This window comes from Trichoplusia ni (assembly GCF_003590095.1).
Source record: "Trichoplusia ni isolate ovarian cell line Hi5 chromosome 25 unlocalized genomic scaffold, tn1 tig00002280_group24, whole genome shotgun sequence".
Taxonomy (NCBI): Eukaryota; Metazoa; Arthropoda; class Insecta; order Lepidoptera; family Noctuidae; genus Trichoplusia; species Trichoplusia ni.
In genome coordinates, this window is record NW_020799908.1 from 1 (window position 1) to 25168 (window position 25168).

A 25168-nucleotide genomic window follows, 5' to 3' on the forward strand; every position below is an offset into this window, starting at 1 on the left:
TATTTTTAGGATTAGTTCATGAATTTGTCTGATGGGGTGATGGGGTATCTATGATTTATATTATTATCACTCATTTTTGGTACAGAAACACTTATTCACTTTTTAATCGCAGTTGATTGCATGTTTTTTTTCTTACAACAACATAATATCAATAGACAAAAGCTAAATGGAGCTTAATAATTATGACAAATACAATAATTAGTTAAAAAATCATAAAACGAGACAAATGTATGGAGATCTTTGCCTAGTAGGACAATGTAGGTTAATAAAAACAAATGTACCGCAGCGATATCTCGAATGAATTGATGCAAAACTTCAAATAGGTTAATTGTCCCGAAAATGAGCAAGCGTAGTGAACAATGCTTGTATTTCCGTATGAGAAGAGATTGCCCTGCAGTGCACAGTGGGGTGATTACATGCAGTTTTAATCGAAATGTAACGTATATTTCGCATGAAAATAATTGGATTATTTTTACATGGAGTATATCATAAAAAGTGATTTTTTTAAAAGGAAACGATAAAACCCACGGTTGCAAGGGCTATGACCATATATTTTTTTTAAATCAAGTGTTTGATAGTTAGATCATGAACAGAGCTATTTTAATTGGTTTGTGCTACTTTTACGTGTATTACTCTTTTTGTAAAGTGTTTATGAACACAAAAGTTCAATACGACAGCCTTTTCTTGACGCATCGTTGTCTGTCCATCCAGTATAGGTGCTGTTTGTGTGTTTTAATTGCAAAATCGTTTTTCTTGTCCTATCTGTATTTAATCCTCGGTGTCACAGTCAAACTTGCACTGGAATAATTAAAAAAACAAAATACCTATTTTATCCTGAATGTTAGCTTTGAAGAACCTTCCAACGCTCGCATCAAACGTGGTCCGATCAGAGTTTTGAGACAAACACGTTTGATCATTGGGCCGTTGGTGCTTGCATAAATTCATTTGGCAAAAAACAAATCCCTTACAATCGAACGCCATATTTCAACTTATATAGGTCACATAAACATTTTCCCCATGAATTGAACCCTATCTATACCACAATTGGGCAATCGGTAACCACAAAACAGAGAACAATTAATCATTGTGCCAATCCGGTTATTGAATAAATATCAACGAAACGTACATTTGTGGGGTTGATTTGTACAAAAATCTGTTTGAAATAATTCATACGGAAGCGGTAGTATGGAGTGACGAACAATGTGTGAAAATGTATCTTTTGCATAATTTATAAAATTATTATTACCTACAGCAAAAGTAAAAAATGTGCCAATTTATAGGATTTAAAAGAACGACTCAGTAAGGAATTTATTCCTTGTGTCGTGGGGGCTTTCACATGCATAAACACACCGAGACTCAGGACAAGCTTTCGTGGATCACATAAATGATTGTCCTACGTGGAGATCGATACCACGACACGTCATTCACTGTGTATTATAATCTGCGTATTATAATCTGTGTATTGTAATATATATCTAATATATAAAATTCCCGTGTCACGATGTTAGTTACCGTACTCCTCCGAAACGGTTCGACCGATTTTTATGAAATTTTGCATACATATTAGGTAGGTCTGAGAATAGAACAACATCTATTTTTCATACCCCTAAGTGTTAAGGGTTGCTAACACTAAAAAATATATTTTATTTTTTGGACGAAATTATTTGATTTTATTTCTTTTTATAATGTGGCATTAAAAATACATACCACTAAAAAAATCGGCAAAACAACGTTTGCTGGGTCAGCTAGTATATATATCTATACATATAATAAAATTGTAGAAAAGTGAAAACTGTACATAGAATATTTTTAAGAAAGAATAATTGCAGTGTGGTCTACGAAAAATTCCGATGCCGGAAATATGATTTTTAGAATTTTTGTCTGTTTGTCTGTTTGTCTGTATGTATGTCCGGAAAGATCTCGGAAAGTACTGGATAGATTTGATTCAAATTTTCAGAGAATATCAACAAGAGGTCCGGTCAACATACTTTTTACTTATTATCCCGCTTTTCGTTACAGGGGGTGAGCAGGAGCCTTTTATATCTATAAACAAATATCAAATTATCTCATAAACTACTGAATATATTTCGTTCAAATTTTGCATGAGCCTTATCGTACACATGATACAACAAATATACAAAAACCATAACGCTACTATGCAGGGGGCATGAGCAGTAAAATTTTAAATTTTTGGACTCACCCGTAACATCGTGTAATACAATTATGAGGTGTATTTTCTCCCCATTGAGTAGTAGGCAGCACGGTTATCAATTTACACAAAAAAACATCATGCTATTTATCTTAAGACTTTTGGCAGAGCAATAATAGGATTTTTCGAAAATAAATCATTTTCTCAATATAAGTCATTTTATTCTCTTTCAAGTCTGATATAGGCCTACCGTGACTATTTCACAAGTAAAATAAAATAAACATAAACTAATACGTTTTTTTATGCAATTGTTACCGTAATCGGTACATTCTTGAAAGAGAGGAACTTAAATTCTTTTTATTTTTATTGATGTACTAAAATGACTCAAGTTCAAATGTGGAATGCCGTAATATGATTTTGTATTTATTTACGATAGGAGTATATGCCTAAGTTTTTAGCTCGGTAATATTGGCGATGCTACTTCAAGATCAAAACATTCGTAGTGACACTCAACCCAAAGTTGCATGTAGTTCACATTGATCTCATCTATAATTACGCATAACAAAAAATTACTGAACGACACAGTTAATTATTACCTTGGAACAGTATTTCGGATAAAAAAGCCCAGAAAACTTGCACAAAAACTGCATTATAGGTATGCAATGTGAAAGATCTATAAGACCAAAGCTATCAATGAATATATATTATGTATCTATTGATAGAATAATGTCTACTGATACCTGGGATTTTTCAATATTTTAACGATTTGATCGGTCTACATCCGCCATTATAGAGACCGCACACGTGGTCCTTCCAAAAATTCCTTTAACAATTTATTGTATTCTCTACTTATTTAAAATTTTCTTCTTTCGTAGCCTGGTAAAAACAAGGGAAGGAGCGAGACTGAATAAGTCTCTGAGATCCCTAAGCCGACGAGGATTAGGAACATATTTTTGGAAATTTCCCCAATAAGACTGATAATAGCGTGTAGCTATCAGCACTTACATCCGTCATACAATGTCTGGAAAATTCATTTTGGCTGTCGGTATCGACAGCGTAACCTCATAACCAACCTCATGTAGTCTTTATTTAAATTCCATTTATGCAGTAGGGATGACGGTAGGTATTTTACTTCAATGATCGTCAGGTATGTTAACGAATAAAATACGTTATTTTTCTTTGTAATTGGTACAGTAAATAGAACTCATGAACATGAAGTCACTTTTATGTTCATATTTTGCTTTGTCGTAACATCACAAATTACACATATCCTATACTTTAGATTTTTGTCATTGTCAATTTTAAAAAAGGGGTGACTGATATTTTTTTTAATATCACGCTTTTTATTTATCAGCAATTTAAAGGCAAATCTTATATCTTATGACACTATGTAAAATCCACAGTTACCGAGCCCGACTCTCACTTCACCAGCTCCGTCCACAAAAATAATTTGACATCTTCTTTATATCGTCAGATAACAACTGTCTGGCTATCACTGTTCCTGAGAAACAGCCAGGTGACAGATAGACAAACTCAGTAATATGGTTCTGGTTTAACTCTTCGGTTACAGTACAATAATAAATTTTATGTTACCTCATAATCACTGTCATAATCCGTCTAGCAATTTCATGTGTAGGCCGTCCCAAGAACAGACGTGCTCGAAAATCATAACCCACCCAATAAGTAAATGGAAAATTTCGAAAGTAAACGGCTCGATTTGTCAAACATGTCTAAACGAAAACTAAAATAGTTCAATTCGTTCGGAAGCTATGATGTCACAGACAGACAGGCAGGCAGAAATGTCAAAGTTATAAATATTGGGATTAAATATGAAAGTCATTAAAACAGCTGTGAAATATTTGACACCAGGATAGTATCGTAAACGATGAAATGTGTTTGATTCAAACATTTGATAATTTTTGGGCCGCTCAAGATTCATTATAATTTAGAAATAAAAAAGCAAGCTTAAAATATAAAAAAAGTGTTTCATTTTCAATATTGCATTACATTTTTACTATGATCGTTATTATTAAACTTCATAGTTTTTCACATCTTGAGAATCACGCAGACAAAGTCGCGGGCAACAGCTAGTATATATATAAATTACAAAATTGGATTGGACTGTGACGTGGCAAGATGGCAAATAAGAGCTCAAGTCTTAAACATAAAATATACAAAAAATTATTCCGATACCGGGAATCGAACCCGAGCCTCCTGGGTGAGAGCCAGGTATCCTAGCCACTAGACCATATCGGATGTTGCATGATTGAACAAATAATAAAATCACTTTAAATCTAAATTGCAACACGTCACTGGGCTACACCAAGCTTAAGTGTTAAAACTGGACGTGTGCCAATACAAGTGTGGACTTAAATAACTGCGCTGAAAGTAAACAGTTTGTATTTAGATTATCTCGTGCATGTAAATTTAACTGATGGCAGATGTAACAGACGATACTATTATTTTATAATTCCTTATCCCTATGAAGTATATGCTATAGGAGTTTTGACTGATCCACTTGATTCGTTGGTTTTTTAAATTGTTTACTCTGTTTCTGCTGTACTAGTTATTTGGAACTAAAGATCGAGATCAGTTGTGTGCTTTAGGAGAGGCCTATTTCTAGCAGTAGATTGGAACCGGCTGATGATGACGACGATGATGATAATGAAAGTATTCTTGGATTTATGATCTACGCAATCAGGTGTAACTTTAAGAGTATAATTTATGCCATGCTACGCCACCTTGGACACGATGGACCGATGATTTGAAGAAGGTGGCTGGCAGCGGATGGATGCGGGCTGCCCAGGACCGGGATGGTTGGCGCTCTTTGAGGGAGGCCTACGTTCAGCAGTGGACGGCGATAGGCTGGGATGATGATGATGATGACGCTACCTTGAATCCTGGAGATATCTTTCTTCCTTGACATTTTTGGACCTCGTTATATTGTTATGACAATTTTTACTCTATGAACCGTGAAATGTCTCTTCTTTTCGATTAATAAAACTACCTATATGTTTAATATTGTTTTTGTACTAGAAACAAGAGAGTTGAAAGGCAAAGTCACAAGACTCCCTCCTTTACCGCTGTGGGTAACTGAAGGTTAATAAACAAAAAACTTTTCTATACACAACACCTATCGTTATTTTCTCCTGTAAAAGAATACGGAGTGGACAGTCAACAAGAGACTCTAGGATAGAATAGAAGAAGAAGAGTAAGTAAAATGAGAACTTTAACCTATCGTGACGCGGTACTCAGACCCGGACCCATCTGACTATTCTAAACTTCAGTTTTAATTAACTTAGCAATGATTAATCACCCGCACTAACTATTCAAAATTAACATTTGTTAAACAAATTGCTCATGTTTTGTCTGAGACCGAACACTATTTGGAAAGTTCGACTTTAATCTCTATTATAGTTTGTCAGTGTCTTGAGATGGATGGAAAGCACTCCCATGTTTTGAATGTAGGTTAAAAGTAGAAAATTTTAATAAGGGTAGACTTTGTTTATACGCTCAAGACTAAATTATAAAACTATAATATATAGCTTTTTAGTTTTAGATCTGCATCAAGTGTTTAAATTTCATGGGGAAAAACTGCGTTGATTTACTAATTTCAGAAGAATTACATAACGGACGAATGACAGGAATGTAAATGTTTTAGGAGGAGTTAGCGCTAACAAAGAAGAATTTCATTGTAAATTTCCTAAAAAAAATATTGACTATACCCTGTTCAATGTATACTATAGTATAATTGCAGCATAGTATAATTCCATCGATGGAAGAGTCCATTTCCCGTAATAATGCGGAGCCTTTCATCGCCTAAAAAAAATATGCTTGTTTCACAAACATTTAAGTCAAATTCACAACGCAACCAGTCCCAGGACAAGGATTCGTGGATCACATACGTCGCGCTCAGTGGCGCTTTGGCGTGGTAACCTCAACCACTGGGCTTTACGTACAGGCAAAAAAGTTAAATAAAATACTATGACAGGTTTTCCATGCTATGTTTTCACATTGTACAACAAAACACAGCTTATCTACGGCCGTTGTACCTTTGCAGCAGTTCATTACAAATCGGCTCAACTGTGCGACTAGAGTAACCATGGTGTAGGCACAATTTAGGACAGTATTGTTATGTATTAAGGTTTTGTTTTAACAAGGCTGTTTAGCAAGTCAGATAGATTTCCAAAAAATAATGGAACTTTTTCTTTTATCTCGTAAACCAAAAATTGACGATTACAATGATTGATTAAAATCTCGCGTGACGTCACTTACTAGTACGCTTTTTACTGGCAAGTGATGTTTTTAAACTGTGTGCTTTTTATCTTTTTTACTTTTTAATAATGTGATAACTATACAGATTTATGTAATTAGATTTAGCCAAATGCCCTTTTATTGAATTGTAATTAACAGCATTTTACAGAACATTTTTAAAATTATTTTTATTCCTTCGTGTAATTTTAATGTTTGTGATATACGTGTGCACACGAATACGAAATTACTTAGTAATTTAGTTAGTTTTTTTGAAGGTCGAATAAAAAATATCTTACAAGATATTACTAGTATATGATAAGGTATTACAGAACCCTATTAACTCATTATTTATGACCTAAAGCGAATATCTTGCTAATATTAAGATAAGATTAATAGCTATAAACTTATAAGACTAAGGAGGCTTATAATACACAGCATATTATGAATTTATCTATAATTAAATGTGTTTATTGCAACAATAATTTTAAATACTGATAATTTTTTATGTAGGTTATTTTTTGTTCCTTTTTTATAGTTAAAAAACTGTACGAAAATGTAACTTATATAATAGTATACCAAATTGAATACAAATATGTTTGAAAACAAAAACGTTTATATGTACAAAGTTCAGTTCAGTGTACAGTTCCTTAAAACAACTATTTTATTTTTATTTTTACACCTCTTTCAAATCTTCAACATTACTTATCACATTATATTTCTTATATAGGTAGGCACATTACACACAGCATACATATTTAAAATCCTCACACTTATTTTTATAACTAACGCATAGATAGCTCTAACACATAGATTAATACACATAGACAACACACATAGAAATTCGAAACACAATACTTATTTTATAAAATACAACAAAAAACGAAGAAAGGCGAGACTTTATTAAATTATATCCTCTAACAAAAAGAAAATCCCAACCGGATATGTTTTCTGAAACAGACCTATCGAAATGAACTAGAAACGAGTCTGGGTTGCCGGCAACCTGCCAACTGTGCTAATTAGCTAGAATTAATTATACGAGCTTTTTTCTTTTCTTGCCAATCGCCTGGTAAATTATGTTTGAATTAGCTACGGTAATAAATTTTAATTTTAATGTGGTAACTTTTATCCAACTGCGTGCGTAGCTTGGCTGCGTGGGAATTGGAATTTGCCTAGTCAAGCTTTATTTTTGTAGGTATAAATCAAATGTTGTAGAGTCAGCCGCCACCTTACATAGAAAGATTGTTGGAGTTGTTGAAGAGAGTCGCCACTCTTCATTGTGTCTCTCTCTCGCTTCAATAACTACAAAAATATAGTGATAAAAATGAATTATTTTTTATCCTTTTTTTGAAATTTCTGTCGCCTGTGTTTCTCTAACTCTTTCTCGCGTGGACGATAACTTTCACTGATATAAAGGTCATCATGGAAAGTTGATTGTATATCACGTTATCCTATAATCCAGTAATCCAAAACAAACCGTATAATCCCGTAAAACGGTAACAGATTTATTAAAACGTGAACGTGAAACCGTAGACTACGTGATTAAGATCTCGCTTCTAAAACTGCAGTAGAATTAAGTGGTACCATAAACGTTTCTTTGGCGTGAAACATTCATTGCATTTCCATTATGAAAGTTTCAGTACCTGTACCACGAGACTATCACACTAAGTCAGTTTGCAGTGTGTAAGCGAGACGGCGCTTTACAAAGCGTGTAGTTGTGTCTCGTGTTCACAACGGTGGTACTTTTGCTTTAAGATCTCGTAATATCTACTTCGCTCAAAGTATTTTCCTTCGTTAGTTATAGATGCTGGTTAATGTTTAATGCTAGTGTTAAAGTTATTTAGTCGTTTAAGTTCCCTTTATTGGTGCTTCGCGTCTTTGGTAAATAGTTTCATTCATTGAGACGTATTTTAATACGACTCTATAATTTTGTCTTTCTTTTTTGACGTTACAACTGTTAGGTGAAAATCAGTTTTTTGTTGCCTATACATTAGATTTAAAGAAAGGTATTTTTGTTGCTGTTTATTTTTTAGGAAAGTTTCAGATTTTTAAACCTGGAAAGTACTTACTTACAAAAAGAAATTGAAGTTATAACTCAGCTTATAAAAAATGTAGCGAAATTCATTCGAGTAAAAGATATTCCGATACCGGGAATCGAACCCGAGCCTCCTGGGTGAGAGCCAGGTATCCTAGCCACTAGACCATATCGGATGACGAGCTTTAACACAAATTTCCTGTTCATATCGAAGTGAAGTAGCTTTCGTGGCTTTATTTAATCTGTTTTTAACAAAAACTCATACAATTACGTTGTTATTCTTGCTGCCAATTGTAAACCATTGGAAGCAAGAATTGTAAAAATGACACATTTTTTTTTTGTTTTTTTTTTTTTATTTCATGGGATGTCAGATGTCATACATTTCGTTCAAAGTTAAGATTATTTGAAGCTTTACAAGTTACTGAATTCTAACAAAATGGTTGAATACAATTTCAGGGAAATCTGTTTCGGGATTAATTTACATAAAGTTCAGGCAATTTCTATGGAATTCTAAATGAGAGTGTTCATTTGATTTCAACTAATAAAATTGATTATTTTCATAATGTTTGTAAGTAATAATTTTTGAGTGTAGTAAGGTTTTGCAAAAAAAAGGCATTGCTTGTTTCTATTTTAAGTACAACATTTATGACAGGAACGGCTTTGGACTCGTTTAGTGAATTTGTTTATTATTACAGTAATTAAAGATTTAATTAATGACTTGCTTTTATGTAGGTTAATATTTTCGTTTTCTGAGCCAGAACAACAGAGAATACCGGTAAAAAAATCTGATAATAAAAAAATACAAATTCAGTAAGAGAAAATAAATTTCCGATACCGGGAATCGAACCCGAGCCTCCTGGGTGAGAGCCAGGTATCCTAGCCACTAGACCATATCGGATGATGATAAAACATGCATTTTAGGGGATAAAAACAACAAGGCTTAGTATTTTATGGCTTCAGATAAAATTACCTTTTATCATCTTTTTTTACTGCTTGATAATAATGATATCAAAATATCATCGAATTATACGACTGAGTTAGCACTTGACAATACATTTTAGATAAAAAAATCAGTATGTGGGTAAAATATCTCTTTGACAGGTAATACCTACATCTACATATATATCTGACTATAGCCATATTATAGTAGAAGATAAAAGAGGACTTCTTCTTTGCTCAAACTTTTCATCCACAGATTCCGGTCGCAATCTATCTCTAACCAAAAAAGAATCACCTAAAATACACCATCACGCAATTTAGTCCTCCTTTTAACTATTTCTGATTAATTTCAAAACGAGGAAATTCCAAGGCAAGTTAATTGTTTCCCCTAGGACACACCGAACTTAAGTGTTTCGTAGGTTTTCGTTGGTTACATTGTAGATCCTGGCTTACATGCTAGTCCTTTTAAAAAAACACTATCACGCCAAACTGTACCTGTAAGGGTTGGATCTACGGTTAGGACAATGGTTTGAATTTGCGACTTGAATGTTTGTGAAACCACCCGAGAAGCAACGCAGGAAAAAAAGAAATTATCAACAGGACAGTCTCATTTCATCAAAAACCTATAGTCACCACCGACAAATCGCTGAGTGTGCGTAATAGGTGCCCGATCGAAATGGATTATCCTGCAAAAGCGTCCATGACTAATGATCAGATTTAATATTGCTTTGAAAGCGTTCGGTGGATGGTCCCGTGTTGCGAACAAGTCTGCATGTTACAGTCTGTACGGTCAGATAGTTTTGTAGTTCATGAGATCGTTTTATTGGGTTAATTTAGAGCTATTACTAAACCACTTTATCGTGTGGTTGGGGTTAAACATAAAAGAGTCTGGCCATGGTTTCGTTCAGTTGCTTTTGCTGTACCGTATATTAAAAAAAAATTACTGTCTATAAAAATACCCACACTTAACACTTTAATTTTGAGGGATCATTTCTAGTGTCATTACATTTTATAAATATTACAAAAAAATCCTTGTACAAATATGAAGTTTAAAAATTCATAATCAAGTATTTTAAGTTACGATTTGGGTGCTACTGACCTTCGAAAAGTGCTACTTTGTAGCTTTATTTGAATAAACAATTCCAGAATTGGAAAAACGAAATACTTATAGGTAATATATCAAACGCGTAAATAAATATTAAAGTATTATTCCTGCAGTTTTAAAACTAAAATACCTTTTCATCTGACTCTACACTGGCGTCAGCTTACCGCCCGACTAGACCATTACAGCGACCGTGTAAGGTGACGCATACATCACGCGTGCATTAATGTACTTAGATGAATAAAAGCATATATTATAATACTTAGTTTTATGCATAGCAATGAAAGTGTATGGATATTCAATAATTGAGAAAACTATAGGTATATAGACTATCTATGAATTTCCATCCCCGTTTTTGTATTTCCACTCCATAAGACATTTTGAGCATGCATATTGTTTATATATGTGGACACAAGTATCGCATTCACTGTAAGACAACGTGCACACTGAAAGTTCTGTCAAAAAATTAATCAAAAACCAAAATGACCTTAGATATCATCTTTAAACAGACAGGTACACTGTCTGGCAGAAGAAAGGCATGGAAGACGAAGACATATTGCGCCGACACCAAATAATAATTGGGATAAGGGCAGGGAAATGATGATGATATAATGACTGGCAAACGGCAAATAGCAGTCGCTTAGTATTTTGGTGCTAGCTTTACCCTGTGTGTCCTAAGCCCTAAAAATATAATATACTAAACATTATTAAATGAAGGTAACGGTTTACTCAAGCGTGTTTTTCGGGGTAGCCCGACTAGTTTCGGACCCAACCGGAGTCTTTAATCATGAGCTGACGCGGCGGGATCGTGAGTCGAACTGACCTGACCGAACTGTTCGACTCGCGATCCCGCCGCGTCTGCTCATGATTAAGGAATCATTCTCACGATAGTTACTATCAAAATACTACACATTATACAGGTGCTATATTATAGCTGTAATTCGTGATGAAGCGCCACTGCGGTAATCAGCGTTTGTTACCTTTCATAGTTACTGGAAATTTGAATTTAGTGTTTGCCAATATTGCTGGTCATGAGCAATGTGAGTTCGGGATTAGCGATATCGAGTGTGGTTACGGTAACTATGACATTTAGCATTGAATATGACAACGTACTGGTTTTGCATAATCTAATATCAGAAAATAAGAAATCCAAAAAACTATTGGATCCCATGGGCATTTTACCGTTTTATACCTAAGAGTTTACTACTTATGTGAATGAAGAACGTAAGAATAGGAAAATATTATTTTCTGTTTTTGTGTAAAAAGGTTATATAAAAAAAAAAAAAAAAAATGAGCAATGACGTCATTAGTTTTTTTCACTCAACCCATTTCAATCCCTTTGGATTACTTAAAATGCGCGAACTGCAAAAATGATTTTGATCTCAAATTAATCATTTAAACGCCATAATTTTCCCGAACTGTGCCAGGCTTCTGAAGCGAAATTAAGCGCGTGAAACCAAACGACTATAAAAGTTTAAAAAACACGCAACCCTGAAACATGTCTTAAATAAAAATGGAAAAAAATGTTTCATAAATAGAAATTCTATGAGCTTTCAAAACACTGCAAGTAACATTATACTGAAAAGGGTAAAAATAATAAGGTATTGTGTAAAGCCGTGAGGTGTGGATTTCTGAGAAATATTACTTCAGTAACAAATCTCTAAGTACAATGCGATTTTTCTAGGAAACTCTTTTACTTGAACGGGAGTATTTAAGATTCTAGGTGTACTTACAATTATGGAATACTATCTGTTGCACCCGGCTCCGCCTGCTGCAAATCGAAAATAATAACACGGGAACATAAAAACGGGATGAAAACTATCCTATGTGTTAATCCAGGTTATAAACTATCTACATCGTCTATCCAAATCCGCTAGTGTTTTTTGCGTGAAGAAAGAGTAAACCTGAAACTTTGTTGGAGTGTTTGTTTTGTTAACAAAGTTTCATGCTTATAATATTAGTAGGATTAATATTGCATAACACTAACATATTTTATGGATTGACAATGTTTCACAAAAAGATAACTTGCGGAAAATCTGTTTTGATATGAGTTTGAGTGTTTTGCTCGTTTTTCTCCATATTAATGACATTTTGGAATCGTTACGTTTAAAAAAGTGCTTGAAAAAGGACTATTCCTAATGAAAACATTCGATTTTAATTTGAACATCAAAAAACATACATCTAACAAGACTAAACTCTTACATCATCATCGGCCTAGACTTTTCCCAACTATGTTGGGGTCGGCTACCAGTCCAACGGTTTCAGCTAAGTACTAGTGTTTTACAAGGAGCGACTGCCTATATGACCTCCTTAACGCAGTTACCTGGGCAACACGATACCCCTTGGTTAGACTGGCTGTCAGACCTTTTCAAGCTTCTGACTACTTGTAACGACTGTCAAAGATGTAGGAATAACAGCCGGGACCCATAATTTAACGTGCCTTCCGAAACACGGAGACTAAACTCTTACAATTATAGTAAAAAAATATTTGAAATAAGTTTGAATCTCTGTCAAAATAATAGTAAGCTCAAGCGGCCTGAGAGGTTTATTTTTACTTACGGAATCCTCACTGTCGCAATCCCGACTTATACTTGACCGGTTCATTTTGAATAAAACATAGGTAAGTTACGAAAACATTTTCACAAACTTCCTGTCTTATACAAGGTAAACATACTACATAAGTAGTTATAAAATCAACCCAAACACCAAAATAATATCAAACAAAAAGAAAATTCGTACGAAACCAATCCCACGGTAAGTTGAACATGAAAAACATAAGTCCAAAAAATAAATACATCCGATGGCTAAACTAAAAATAATGTGATACCAAATATATATAACCCCCTGTCCAGTTTGTACCGCTTTTATCCGATTTTATCCGCTTCAATCTGGATTGAGGAATTAAAGTATAACAATGTACCAGTTGCTTGTGAGTTGTGAGAAGATTTTGTTTCATGTCAAGCAGATCTCGACACAAACTAATTATATTATAAATATTCGATAATAATATTATAAAGCTGAAGAATTTGTTTCATTGATTGTTGGTTTGTTTGTTTGAACGCGGTTATCTTAGAAACTACTGGATCAAATTGAAAAATGCTTTTTGTGTTTAATAGACCATTCATCGAGGAAGGTTTTAGGCTATACAACATTACGCTGCAACTAATAGGAGACAAGATACAATGGAAATTCCGTGTTCAGTTTTAGGAGTTTTTATACCTCATTGTCTTTGAAGTCTAGTATGAATGCTAAATTAGGACCAGTTTTTGTCATTTCATGGTGTTGTGTTTTGACATGGTAATGGCAGTAGGTAATAGAACTGCCCGGGTAAAAAGAGACAAAAAAAAATGTTAAGAGATGCCGATTAGCGAGAAATCTTGTAAATAGCTAAATTTTATCACTGTGAATGTCTAACTGGTCTGGAAAGACCTTAAAATTATATAAAATAAGTTACTTTCATGTGTGCGAGTATTTTGTATTAAGTAATGATACAATAATAGGTCTTTATTTTTAATCAAAACTTTTTTATTGTTCTATTTATTTATTCTCACCTTACAAACCTAGAATTCAGAGATTACCTTTCGTCCATCTTTGTTAAGCCATTAAATGACATGCGCAAGTTTTATAGAAAGCTAGTGAAAGGATAAAACTGTCCAACTAAGTACGCCCCCTTAATCCTGCTTTACAAGGACTCTGCAAGTCATCAGTTATCTTGGAGCGACCCTTTTTTGAAATGTTAAATAAGGTTTTTATACAAAATATACGAAGGACACAACCTTTATGCTAATGTATTTTTGGGCTTTTTGAAATAACGTTACTGTGGAAGTGAAGGCTTACGATTTTGATGACGTCACTCTTTTATCGTAAATTAAAAAGGATGTTGATAATTAATCAATCAGCACAACGGTCAATTGGATAGGTCTCCCTCTTAAGTAGGACCATCATCATCATCATCAGCCTATCGCAGTCCATTGCTGGACATAGGCCTCTCCAAGGAGGACCATCAGTTCTCTTCCTATTTTAGTTTTATTTATAAAGCTTCTAGTCTCGTCCAGGGTTTCAAAAGTAAAGGGTTAAAATAGGTTGTGGGTCCTTAAAGTTTTGATCGCCTTAAATTTTGTTTTTCTCCCAACCGATTAGTTTTTCTTTTAGCTTATTAAATCAAACAGGCTACAAAAGATTTCACTTGAACGGTTAGTTCAGTATTGGGTCGATCAGGCCGTGGTCAAGTATAATATTATTTAAAACTGTAAACCACGCAAAAACAATTATCAATGCTATATGAACATTTTTCGCTCTCTAGTTCCAGTGTATAATAGTACCCAACGTTCCCTACGAGTCTACAGTACCATGTTTCAACTTGTTGCATGATATACGATTTCTTACTCGCAAACAAAAACATACTGTAAATAACCAATTTACAGCTCAACCATACAGAATCCTATCATCGTCGTATATTACTCGGTACAAATCCCTATAGACGTCTGTAGTTACATCCAAATATTTTTCGCAGCTTGTTTTATTGTTTCCCTGGCTCATACATCACGTGGACCGCAGTGGCAACCATTGAGTGTGTTCAGCGGGTAACAGCGCTCGAAACAAGATGGCGGCCGCTTGAATCAAGATGGCCGATGTTATGTTATAGATGTGTAATCTTTAAACTTAAGTAAATGATGTCATTTACAACGTTCAAATTAAATGACACATTTTTTTCTTTTTAATATAAGAAAAAATGTTTGGTTTAGTTCTTTTTTATGTTATTTTTTTAATACTTATTCAAATTAAACTGTCAATTTCTCCTACAAAATACATAAATATGTATGGGCGAATCCATGTCCCTTAAAATATGATTCTATTCTCAACAGTTTCCTTTAGCATAACAATAGCTAGGAGTAACTAAAAAACAAAAAATATGATGACAAAATTAAAAAGTTGCAAATCAAAAGCGCTGACTAGCTTCGCGATAACTCAGTATCCAGCGCTATGAGCGCTGAATAAGCGCTGTAAACGGCCATTATATAAATCTGGCGTTAGCGCCTCGTCTAACGTAACAATTGGCAACCAGTGCTAGCCGCAATTTATTTGTTGTCTACATATTGTTAGAACTATTTGCATGAACATTTTGGTCTGAAATCTAATTATAATGTGTATTTTAATGCGATGCTGTAGTTTAGAGTATGCTAATTAATGAGGATAATATTAGCTGTAATTATCGCTCTGGGGTGTAGTCAAACCGTCTGCGAACTATGAATGATGTTTTTCATAATAATTTCATTGTTTAAGTATGATGTATGGTAAGTAAAGTCAAAATTCTGTCTGACTTGAGTAAATAGGTTTTTAAACGTGTGTGCTGATAAGCAATTTTTTTTTGAGCATTGACATTTTTTTTTAAACAAAAGATATATTACAAAAATACTTTGGCGTTGCAACAAGATTGAACCTGTATACCTGCATAAATAATTCAATACAATTTTACTCTAAAATTTCGCGCAAACCAATCTTTTTCGCGGAAGCATAAACACATGATTACATTTCCACTGAATATTTTTTTCAGGGTTCGTCTGATACTCATACTCAAAGCCTGTATTATCTTTTTATGAGAATTGGTAGTATTTACATCTAATTAATGGCAAAAGAAGGCTTGACATTAACCTTGACCGATAAACCAGTCAAAACTTGATATTTCTTAGACAATGAGTGCGTTATGAAAGAAACATTTTTAATATTCTTTAAGACAGTTTCTCTTTGTTAATTTTTAACATTCAGAAAAAAGTTTATCAAACATTTTTATCTTTCTATCTTACAGACTGAATACATTTTTAACTTTGTGTACCCAATTGTCATCCTAATCGTAAGCACATAAATAACCATCTATGCGTCTACGGAACCCGTTGTATACGAATCTGTTCAGTACTCATCCGATTTTTTATGACCATGCGCTCCTTCTGCTAAGATTAGCTAAGTTATTACAATACTTTCATAAGGCTATATAAAAGTTTTTTTCTTAACATCGTGGTTAAGGGTTCTTTTTGGGCTGTAAAAATTTAAGTATCTACACTTATGTCTTTTTGGAGATAAGTTGTATAATAAAGTGTGAGTAACTTGCGACTCTAAAATGTAACGATACGAAAACAGTAAATATTTACACATTTTTAGTCAACTAAGTGATGTCTTTATGATAAAAAAAAACACATTATCAACATTAAGTTATTTTTAAGTTGTAAATGCTTAACAATGAGTATAATTTTAACCGTTTATTTCATGCATTTATATTATATACACGGTGATTTTTAGTCGTCTTACAAAAGCAGCCCAGTTCATGTATCCGACGTAAAATACGCGCGATCAACTAAAATAATTAGTACGAAGAAAAATTAAACAAGATAAATCTGAAATATACTCTTAAAAATGATAAAAACGCCGCCGCCCGCACCCCTCACCATTGTTACAAGGCTCGGACCGCGCTCGCAACAGAGCTGTGTTTCTAAAAAACTACGAATTGCATCATAATATTGAATAAAAATTTAATTTTTGAATTTATTCAAATGTCATAAATACCTATTTTTTATCATGAACATGTTCTAGTCATTGGATACATGAACTGGGCTGCTTTTGTAAGCCGTCTTAAAAATCACGGTGTATACCTGCATAATAAATGTGGGAAATGCTATCAGATACTATGTATCTACTTACGCTTTCAAGGGTAAACAGAAGACTAATTTTTCAGACCTTTGTTACGCTGTATATACACATCTCTTCTATTTGATTATTTGTCGATATATTTCTGAAAGGTGCGTGATTTAAATGAATCGATTTTTCCTTACCATACCAAGTGATTATCCTATCGGTCTAATCCATTTAGTGCTTACCTAATACTATGTAAATTCAGCGTACATGCCTGATTACTGTAATTAATTAATTAGCCTGACCTAAATTCCTTCTTCGGCGTACCAGATTCTGAATTACTGATTAGAAGCTACAACTGTTTACTTTGTGTACATTATTGTCCTATAAATACAGTAAGTATTTGCTATCAATTTCAGATAATCCTTCTTTACCTTGGATTAATCAACGGTTGTTATATAAAACATATAATAATTCATCATAACATAGCCACGGTCCAATATAAAAATCATGATAAAAACGTTTCTAACCTCTGCCCCAGGTCTTGAGAACATAACCACAATGTTTCGAACCCCAGCCTAAATCTAGTGAACGTAACCACAACGTTGGCAACCCCTGCTCCTGTGAATCTCGACCACAATGTTTAAAACCCCTGCTCATATTTACACAGGGCCAAGGTACGGTATCAAAGCATCGGGAAATCTTTGCCTCGTTAAGGCTTCCCACGGAGATTTGAGATCAATGACACAAGCGTGACTTGTTTACTAAATTAGGAAGAACATGAAGTATGTTGCGTTATATTGGTTTGAACGAAGGGTAAGACAAGACATCCCTTTGATAAGTTGAAGATTTCGTTAGTGTTTTTAGTTTCCGAAAAAAATATTCCTTGTGTCCAGGGTTTTGTGTGGAGGGTTAGAAAAACATTTAAATGACGCACACAACAGACTTGAATGAAGCATTTGTGAGTCACGAAATTTGCTTGACCCACGCGACGTAAGCTTTTGAACTGCAAATAGCAATACAAGGTTAAAATTCGTTAGTGTTGGTGGCGTTCAGAAAAACACACGTCAAGTGCGAGGCGGACTCACGCAGATTAATGTGGGTTCAAAAGCAAATGAAGAAAAAAAACGGTCTGGTGATAAATATATTTGAGGGGACCAACAAATTAATGGCGGAACAATCGTTGCTTACCTTCGATCTTTATTTTTTGTTACATCTGTAAAAGTATATACCATCCCTAAATATTTAAAGCAGTTTAGCTACCACGGTTCATGTTCTACAGCCTGGTTTCAGACGGACAGACAACAGAGACCTTTTCTGTTCGGCAATGAAACGGTATAAAATAAATTCTAAGTTTTACAACCCTACCAAAGTTAATTATTACATCCAAACTTCAAGAACAAGAGCAGAAAATTTTAAAAATACAATTCCAGCTAAGCCTTAAATAAATTTACTTTCAAGTACTAAATCAACAAAATGAGCGAAACAAACCCACTATTATTTTAAGTATGACATAAAATATATACAGAAAAGCCAATTATACTGAAAAATGAAAAGCTAGGCTAGTTATTTTACCTGAAAGTACTATGAAACCAGGCCACACATTGTGTTATAAAACAGAATTCCCATTTGCAGTCGCGTAATTACAACTATTTATAATTAAGCCTCAACAATGGTGGGTCAAATTGAATGCATGGTAGTGTATTTCGTACTGGAAATGTAATTTGTGGACAGACATTCTTTAAATCGGGATATCATGAGTAGGTACTTCATCGCGTACTTTTTTTTACTTTTGAAAGGAAGGTTTCACTGGAAGGCTATAAATTTGTTCTTATATAGATTAAGTATATAGTAATATAAATTTTTAATTTTGAACGAAATTAGATAATTTTAATTAGTTCTAACCAGAAAAATTCCGAGGATTCATAAAAGAGAAAATCTTGAAAGATTTTGAAAACCAAACACGTTTTTGGTAAATTTCACTATCATAGTTAAATATAACAAGAAAGAAAACTGACACCACGTTGACGTTTTCCTTCTAACTTTTTCAGTCAAACATATTTCTGAATAACCCTTAAAATAAATAAAATTAAATTACAGAATTAATCAGTAATTTAACCATCTATACTTTCAAAAAGATCTATTTACCCTAATGCTTGAAATAAAACAGTTACAGGCGCGGGTTATTTAAGCATATAACTCAGTATGCACGCCGCTAGACTGCGCCACGCTTGCCCTGTTGAGCGATAGACCAGAAATATTGCAGTTCGATATTGCGATTCATAGATTGTTTACGGTTCGATTACATTCAACTATAACTTTATCGATACACTCTGTGTTTGCACGTGTCTATGTATGAGTACCTTACAGCTTGTGTGGTTGTGTAGTGTAACATAGGTAGTGTTAATACCTCTGTTTTGTTGGGCTAAAATTGGTAGAGGTCAAAGGTTAAAATTGGCCACGTGCAAGTCTGAAATGTATACCAAGGATGCTGTACAGAAAAAGAAATGGTTGCCCTTCAAAAGTTATGACTATGCTAACCGATTCTTAAGCTTGATACTCAGTTTTACTTATTACACACACAGTATTACAGCTGTCTTACTTTAAGGTTTCATGAGGTGCATGTAGGTGACAAAACGAGAACTTGCCTTAGTAGTAGGGGGTTAAATTGTTTATCAGATTGTATTTGAAAATCATAATTGTATTTTAGAAATAATTGTGTGCATTTATGTTTCTATTTTATACACTATATGTTTTAAAAATTTGGTTTTTTATTGTTTCGTGATTAAACTAAAGGTGATTGTTGTGCGATACGGTAATAGCCATAAACAAAAATAACAAATACTCCCAAAACAAAATCAAACATGTTTCTATACACTAAAATGAAATTTTCTTTTGCTCTCGTATTTTAAAATGTTTTGACAAAAATTCAGCGTGAAAATCAGATACACAACGCTTTGTAGTTTTTCGCGTTTCACTTCTGAACCAATATTGGTGAAATTGAACATTTGCTATCCTTTGGGGTCTGTTTGGCACCGACTTTTATTCTAAAGGTTACGACTGACGGTCAGAATATAACAATATTTTTGTTCCAAAGAATTTTGGCATTGCAGAAAGGGTACGTGATGGTCTATTGCTATTTTCTTACTTTTCAAGAACCTTAGTCACTTGAAAAAAATGCTGGGTTACCATACCGTGTTAAACCCGGTGTAAGTATGGTATTGTTAGTCCGATTTCAATCCATGTTTATTAATAGGGACTCAATTGCGAAGTCGTTTCTTTGGGACTCCGTTACTTTGGGATTAACTAGTACAAGTGTTACGTGAGATTAAGTTTGGAATAGGCGATTTTTATTACAAATAATGTATGAGTAAATACTCATTCCAAATATTTGAATATGAAATCGCCATACTGCAAAGCATGGTAACTTATGCTACAGTCATCTGTATATCGAAAGATTCTTGTACCAATGAGATGTTTATAGACTGGAATTTTAATTGAGACGTGTTGGTCTAGATAACTTCTAGTGACCCTGACTGCTATACTGAAGGTCGTGAGTTCGATTCCCACCCAGGACAAATGTTCTGGGTGTAATTTATCTATAATATGTATGTATTTAGAAATATATAAGCAAGTGTATCAGTGGTCTGGTTATCATAATACAAGCTCTGCTCTGTCCCACGATATATTATATTATTATTTTTATTGCTTTCAAAACATTCGCCATCCATTTACCTCGAGTAATTTCTCAAGCAACTTGACAACAAGAAGTGATAAAATATAAGAGAACGTTAAAGTGTGAGGTTTCATGACAGCGTCTAAGTTAAATTGCTTTGCACTTTCGTACCTGAAACCCTTTTAAGAATCCAATTTAACATTACCGTTCCAAAGATCTGACTTTGAGTTGAGCACCAGTTATTCTGTATATTTTTTTGGTTAAACATTTTTGCTTTTATTGACAAATATGTTTCACCTATAATACTTTTGCCCCTGTGGATGTTTATTGTGACAGCTAAAGTTTACCAATGTTAAGGTGGAAATTATCTCTATACGAAATTTTATCTCAAGCGGTTTAGCGGTTTAGGAGACAAAATAAACTAGATACAGATATAGTTTTCTACATCTGTATCTAGTTTATTTTGTCTGTCTGTTTGACTTTCATATTTAAAGTATTTTTGATGTTTATTTTTTCTATAACTATTCTCGTTATTATAAACATTGTCAATTGATATACGTTTAGCTTTGACGAACTAATTTGATTGATTCAGGCCAAAGTGTTATGATAGTGTTTTGTTTTTACGTAAATTTGAATATAGATTAGGTTTTAGTTTAATTTATTCATTGACTCTTTTCTGTTTTGGTGCATATTATAAAATTAAACCTGTTATTTCATTATGGATAAAATCAAAGTGTACAACTCCACAAGCCGTCACCAAACCTAGTGTTATTATGAACCCACTGGTTTGTACCCCGCATAGGACAAGGGCTTGTGTGATCCTCGAATATTTGTCCTGAAACCAGGTGTCTTTGATGTGAATTAAATATTTGTAATACCCCCCCAACACAAGGACTAAACTCCTTACTGCGGAAGTCGATTAAAAAAAACTATGCAAAAACAAACAAATCCCGAAATACTTACAAAAAACGGTAACAAATGAAGTGGAAAACAGTCGGGGGAGTTAAAACGCGATGTTAGAAGCTGCGTCATTTACATAAGGCGTCGGGAGACGTAAAGGTGGTCCGTGCTTCGAGTAACAAACGCATACCTGATGAAATTTCAAATCAGATCTCGTTGATAGTGCTGTCTGGTACATTTCGAGAGTTTTAGAACTTTATGTTGTGATTGAGACGTGGTTACCGTAGTGTACGGTGTTTAACGATTTGAAGGATATGACGATGAAATTCACTTGTGTAACGTCATGCATCTTGTACTTGTGAACACTGGTCTGATATTATGTAAGTGGGCATTATAGTTGACAGGCAATTTAATAGTTGACGCTATTGACTTTATCTATATTACATTTATTTATTTATTTAATTCTCCAACAAAGAATACACCTTACAAGCTAGAAATGACAAATCACGAAAACACCAATGACTTAGTGTTTCTTCAGTTATAGGAGACCACATCATGCGTAATGGTATTCTATCTAGTGTAAATTTGGAAAAAAAAGAATTAAACATATGCACCATTGTTTCAAAATTATAGTGAAAGAAGAACAAAGCAGTACTGTTCATAGAACAATTATTATTCAAAAATAATTTCATATAAAATTTCAAGTGCTGCTCAGAATACTTCTAATTTATACTGGAAACAATGTATATTTTAGAACTAAAGAATGTAGAAATCCAAATTAGTTTTTAGTGCGCGTAACTGCTTTTCTCTTGAACCGCAGTTTTGTACTCTCTAAATAATTCTCATTACATGTTTTTAAGATTACTTAACCATGCTTTTTTTCCATTTACACGTATCGTGGTATCCTTGAGGCCACATGGATTTGTATGCTCGAAAAGCAGGTTCAATCCTAACTTAGGACTTCATCCTAATTTCTGCATAAGTAGTATCATTCACATATATGTATTTTGAGTTTTCCTCTATCTTAGTAAGCCTGCCTAGTCTGTACTGTCTAATGCCCACAAGTTCTTATTTCCTCCAGCCTTGTATGTAGTTTCAATATAACCTTAATCTCAAAACAAAATATCAATCGGGACAATACTTCTCAGTGCTCGTGTTTGAAGACCTCATCCGTAAGTAAGTAGCCACTGCTGTAAGCCGGCAGTCAGTCAGTCGTACCGGCTTACGTGTACTGAACCGATAGGATAAAGGTTGGAAATTATATAAATAGGAGCTAGATATTGGACTTAGTTCGAACACACTTTTATTGAGAGTTTTTGTTTGGTTTTCGAAGTTTCTAAGCTTGAACTATGAGCTGACCGAGGGATTATTTGTATTTTAGAAGCTTTACAGGATTTAGGAAATGTGTGTAAGAAAAACTAGTCAAGTGCGAGTGGAAATCGGGACACTGATATTATTATAAATACGCTAAAAAATTAAACCAAAAATGGCGTCCTTGTTGTCTGTTAAATCGATACTTAACATTTATTTTGAATTATATTATTTGTTGCAAAAGAACAACACCTGAAAAAAATTCAACCGCCTATTAAATCTCAGCATAGTGACGGTTAGACGGACACTCTGAACTGTCTAACAGAGGCACATATAAGGGTCATTTTCCTTTAGGCACGGAAGCCTAAAATGTAACGTAATAAACTTTTGAATATTATTAACAAATTAATTTCAGTATCAAACTTTTCTATTTCCCTTGTATTTATTTTCTGGCGACTTTCTCTATCCAGTTTAAAAGACTACCTTCAACATTTTCGTTCACTTCATTAACTCAAGACGCGTCACGCAGTCTCTTATCACACTGATCTCCAGTCGATCTTCCAAAATCAAATTACAAGATCAACTTATCTGTTCTTTTGTTTCCTTAAAATTGCCTACCCTCACTCAAACTCAACTCAACGAAACAACATAAGACTGAATAATAAAAGTGAGTTTCTATAGATTACCTAGTTATTGAAAATAATGTTAATGTTCGTGAGTATTTCTATGAACTTCTCAACGGTTGGACAATTGTAATGTTTTTTCTAAAGCGTTTAGATGGCGCCTGAGATTTTTGTAAATCAGCTGGTTCCGTATGCTCGACCACTGGGTGATTCTCCGGAAAAAAGTAACACAAGTTAACATCGTCATTATCCTCACCTCACCAGCTGGTCTAAGTAACTGTACGGCTAAATTGTTTAAATATTGAAATTATCTATTAATAGCCGGAGTACTTTACGAACTTGGATAAAAAAAATAAGAATACATTAATCTGCAGTATTAAAAGTGTGGTGAGGATAATGACGTTTTTAACTTGTCTTACTTTTTTCCCGAGAATCACCCCACTACTTAATGTAGTTTAGTAACTAGATTTAATTATTACCTATTACCTTTTGAATTTCAGCTGTCTATATAATGGTACAAAAGTCACCCTGCCAAATCCACCGATAAGCAAACAGGCCATGGACAAAGATTTTTGTGATCCGAGAATGCTTGTCCAGAATCTGGATGGAATTAAATGCCTTAATGCGTGTGTCAAATATATATATATGATAGGAAAAACACGATAAAATATAAGTTCTATTAAAATCTATAAATACCCAGTTCTCAAGGCCACATAAATCATGATTACTCAAATGTAATGCTGCGCTCGAATCAATCATAATGTTGAAGATATAAATGATCGATCGACAGAATCGTCTGTTCCTGTGCAGGCTTATCGTTCAAGTCTTAAGTCTCAAATGTAACCACGAGACGAGAACTTTGCTGAACATTGGCCGACAACCTCCTCTTTAAGTAGTATAGATTCATTATTAAATGATGCAACGGTTTACTCACGCGTATTTATCGGGATAGCTCAAGTAGTTTTGGACCCAACCTCAGTCGTGAGTCGAACTGCCGCGTTAGCTGTAGCAGTATTATCGCAGTTGCGAAAAGGAGAGGATGCTCTGCGTCTCGCTGACCGGGTACATTTCACTTAAGAAACACCTTTTCACCATCAATGATACAGATAGTCTACTATGTCTGGCTGTCTGCAATATGAAGAATCAGCGGTTAACGTGCTCCTGGAGTGAACGGGGGTCGCGGAATACCGGGCAGGGATCCTCGGTACACCGAGCTCCATCACAGAAGCCTGCGAACGTCCCAGGAGAATTCTGCGCTTCTGGAGGGAGTTGGGATGGCTGGGCTGGCTGGCTGACAGCCTCCTAAAACCATCCGACGCAGAATGGGCAGACTTTTGGTCTTAAACACTAAAATTAAAGTGAATAAAAACGGTCGAACTCACAATCCTGAGTGCCGCGAGTTCAACCCGCTTTGGGCTGTTTAAAAAGGTAGGTAAGTAAGGAATTCGTTCAGCAATCGTTTCTTATTCCAACTTTATACCTTACCTTAAAATGTAACAAAACACAGCGACAACCTTAACTTACACAACACAAAAACACGAAAAGCAAGCGAAACTGT

At 34.2% G+C, this 25168-nt stretch overlaps 3 non-coding genes across 3 annotated transcripts; all 3 read right to left on the bottom strand.

Moving 5' to 3' along the window:
* Window positions 1-4333: 4333 nt before the first annotated feature.
* Window positions 4334-4405, bottom strand: Trnae-cuc. Its single transcript has one exon. It is a non-coding gene; the product is annotated as a tRNA-Glu (tRNA).
* Window positions 4406-8539: 4134 nt separating this feature from the next.
* Window positions 8540-8611, bottom strand: Trnae-cuc. Its single transcript has one exon. It is a non-coding gene; the product is annotated as a tRNA-Glu (tRNA).
* A 650-nt stretch (window positions 8612-9261) lies between these two features.
* Window positions 9262-9333, bottom strand: Trnae-cuc. Its single transcript has one exon. It is a non-coding gene; the product is annotated as a tRNA-Glu (tRNA).
* Between the last annotated feature and the right edge of the window lie 15835 nt (window positions 9334-25168).